Consider the following 4,254-nt stretch of genomic DNA (forward strand, 5'->3'; position numbering starts at 1 on the left):
TATATAAAAACACCTGATCCATGGAAACAACCTGTCTAGGATGCCTTTTGAAGCAAGCTGCATTTAATACCTCTTTGCCTGCTGGTCCCCAGTTGAAACTGTACACTGTGCTGATGTTAGCCAAGGCTGCTGTGATTTTGATTGCATTTTCTGGTGCATATAAACTGAGGAATGAACAGCTTGTCCGGACTTCCAGGGATTTTCTGAGGAAATAAGAAATAGAGCTGGTAAATGGTTTATTTATTTCAAACAAAGAAAAAATCACTTAAGGTTTTAAGTACTGTTAATGCTTCTAATGATTTGAAGTTTATGTCAAATGCATTCAACAGTAAAATGATGTTTAGCATTTAGCCTTAACGAGAGGACTGACTCAAATTAATAATCTTGTGCCATCATTTTTGCAAGAACTGATTCTACTTGTGCAGTGACATCTCACTTTGGAATAAAGCCGTTTAGTACATGAAATCTCTATAATAAAGTTACCTGCATTAAATATAACAGGGTGCCTTTCGAAATAAAATAGGTTAGACTGAAATAGAAGCCTCTTGCAATGGAAACTCCAAATAGAAGACAGTGATTTACCAAACTGTCCAGTCTGTTTCACTCTACGCTGGTGCAAAGGGGCTCAATCTGTGTTTGTGTGTGCTCTGTTAATGAAAGAGCTGCTTTAATGAGATATGAAAGGATTAGGCCCTTGAGGACGCACGTCGAGGTCCACAGCTGAATCCTCTGCAAGCGAGCTGAGTCATGAGAGGCTAACGGAGGACAGATGGAAACAAGTGCTAAGAAAGGAAAGAGAATAAAAGAAAGAAAAACACAGACAGGAAAGAAATAGACATGACTGGAAAGAAGGAACAAGAGAAAGAGATATTAGAAGACACTGAGGTTTTGCCATGCTGGAAAGGAAGACAGTGCCATCTAGAGACCTATGGTGACAGTTGGGAATTTTTGTGCACACACATATACAAACCCATCAAAATCCATTTGCATTCATAAAATATTTTTATTTGTCAAACATTTTTAATAAATTAATTATAAAGTCCAACTTGTTTGGAAGATTTAAACTGATGACAGCCTGAATCTTCAGCTCAGAAAAGAGACTTGTTGTTCACAGCATGTTTGCATTAAAGTCTTAATTCAAACCAAGACTATGCCAAAAGGCATTCTAGTCCATCTTCTCAGGTCTTTGGCAGAACCTGTTTGGATGGAGAGCCCTCATCTCTCTCTCTGCTGTTGTGCTCCCACCCTGTTGCTTCCGCCGTTCCCATGCTCTACAGGCCACTTGGGTTTGAACTAGCACGGGGTTTTCTTAACCATCACAGCATCTTGATGCATCAGCTTCACAACAATAACAAATGAAATAAAATTAACAAAGTAGCCTACTACACTGGGAACACTATTGTTTTTAACCCCCACAAGATTTAGATGATATGGAAGCATTCCCCAAAAAGTGGAGACCTCATCTCCAATTTATTAGTTGTCATTTTGCTGTTCTTTTGACTCTGTATTTAATGTGATCAAACATGACATCGTGCTCCCTTTTTAACTGTTGCCTTTAGCTTTTTGCATTGATTTTGGTTTAAGAACTGCAACATGTAACATCAGCTGTAAAAACAAAATTAACCTGCTGGATTTTTGAAGGGAGTTTGGTCACTTATCAGAAAATAAATAAGTTTATAAAGCAAAACAACGTGCGCTATACCTGGTGCTGAAGAGAAAAACCCTGAACAACTTTTGACTCCAGAATCTGAAACACTGACCTCAGTGTTGACCCCGTCCATCAATAAACAGTTCGCAGAAACATGCTTCTGATTCATGTAGTTTTCACTACACATTTATTCCAGTTACAATTTTTATGAAGATTTTACACAGAGTGTTTAAGAAATACCTGATGCTTCCTTGACCGTAGTTTACATTTCTATGCCTCTGCACAGGCGACAGCTATGGCTGGAAAAATAATTCTACATGTTGTCAACCTGTACATTTGACCGTACAATTCAATTCATTTGTATAGCAACAAATCACCACAAGTCATCTCAGCACACTACATAATAAGGTCTAGATCTTATCAATATAGTGAAAACCCCAACAAATCCCCCTTGAGCAAGCACTTGGCGACAGTGGAGAGGAAAAACTCCCTTTACCTTTAGAAGAAACCTTTATAGGAAGAAACCTCCGACAGACCCCGACTCAAGGTGGGCGGCCTTCTGCCTCGACCGGTTGGGTTGAGTGGATAGTTTTCAGTCATCACTCTTTTCATTCTTATGGTAAATAAGGCAAATACACTCACTTTGAGTGTCGCAACTTGTTTAGTCATCTGAGTTGTCTGTCTCTGTCAGGCTTGCTCCCTCCCAAGAACCCCAAAACACTCCCGGTCGGTATCGCAGCTACCGCGCAACGTAGTTCGGACAACAATCCCATCTACGTATAAACCTGCTAAACATATCCCTACATCCGCGACAATACTTTACAGGGGTAGGATACATTCCCCTGCTGGGAGGCCTCCCATGTCCAGAAAATCTAATAAGCATACGAAACGCAAAACTTTCCCTCCCCCGGCCGAGTTGAAGCGCGAGTCTCCCCTTGAAACTTGGCAGAGTGAGACAACTCAGAATTTTAAACTTATGGTAAAATAAAGTTATTAAAATCTGGGTAGTGATGATTTAGAAAACACCATGATTACACTTATCAAGACAGACTTACAACATGTCACAGCACAACTTCATGTGTATGGAGAATCAGTCAGTCTAACCACTAAGCTTGTCCAGGTACTTCCACCATTTGATGATGGAAAAATGAAATAGAAACTCTGTGGTAAAGTTCCAAAATTCAAACAAAGTGTTCCAATAGAGTCAAGGAACGCTAACAACTTTAAAAACCATCATCAACACTACTCCAGAGGAAAGGTTACAGTTCAGTAGCTGCAGTCATCTCATCCAAGGTGGAGGTGGACTCAGGTAAAGCGGACTCAGCTGAAACAGTCCCTTCAAGATCTCATCAAGTCAGTCTCGGCTCTCAGGACCAAAAAGGGTGGTGTGGACGTCTGTAGCAGCCTCCTCATGGTCCCGTCTGAATCAGCAGGTTGTTTTGTCCAGCTTTGGTTTCCTAAGGTTGGGCATCAGAGTCAGCAAAAAAAAAAAAAGTCACTCAATCTTAAGTACAAAGACAATAAAGATTTAATGAAGTGGACTGAGGTGGATACCTGACGCTTCTGAAGAGAACAACAACTTGTGGTGCAGAGTTGTCATTGTTGATGAGGGTCTGGTACAGCAGGGTCTTCATCTTCGTCACAGCTGAACGACAACTTCTGGATCCCAACGTCCCACGTCAGCTTCTCTGGTGGGACAGGTAAAACAACTTGGTAAACTGCAACTTTCCAACCAGGAAGTACAATGTACTTTTCTCTAACGCATCAAAGATTATAGCCCGTCTACCCGTACACTTTCCCTCACAGTGGCTTCATTCTCCCTGACTGGTGCTTTCAGATACTCGACACTGAGAAGAAGGGGAAGGAGAAAAGCTTCTTATGATGTGAGTCGACTCATTTGGTCTCGTTCTCTGTAGTGTGGAGAAGCCCCGGCTTCCTTAACCCTAGAACTGACAGTCACTCTGCACTGATTCAGCAAGATAAACACACAACCTGTAATGTTTCTAAAAGGCAGTGCAACTATCACTGATTTGACACTACAACTGTCTCCCATGTTGGTTCTCTACTCTCACTTCTATGTCAGCTTAGAAAACACCATCAGTGTACATTGTGTAGGAAGATGTGGAGTTAGAAAAGAGGACAGGCTATCTGATGCTGCTAAGCCAAGACCTCACAAGACATGATGTACTGCAAAGGGCCAATTTTCACTTTAATAACTGAGGTACTGTCCCTGCAGAGCTCAGTTCCTTCCATACAAAGCCTGTTAGCCTTGAGACAATTCAGCCCACAGTATAATCTTGCTATAAGTCAAGAGTAAAACTCAGTAATATGTTCAATATGGTGTCAACCTGTGTATGTGACAATCAGGCTTCATAGTATCACTGCTGTCGTTCTCACAGACAACATGGCAAATACACCCAAACCGGGTGCCCACAAAATTTTTCCTTAAAGAGTCATCTAAGTCATCAGTCTCTGCCAGGCTCCCTACCTCCCCAGAACCTTATCACACCCACGGCTGGTACCGACAACAATGTAAATATGAAACTGTCTAAAATATTCTCGCATCAATGGTATAACGCTTTGCAGGAGTGGGATAAATTCCCCTG

The sequence above is a fragment of the Monopterus albus genome, unplaced genomic scaffold (genome assembly GCF_001952655.1).
Source record: "Monopterus albus unplaced genomic scaffold, M_albus_1.0 scaffold109.1, whole genome shotgun sequence".
Classification (NCBI taxonomy): Eukaryota; Metazoa; Chordata; class Actinopteri; order Synbranchiformes; family Synbranchidae; genus Monopterus; species Monopterus albus.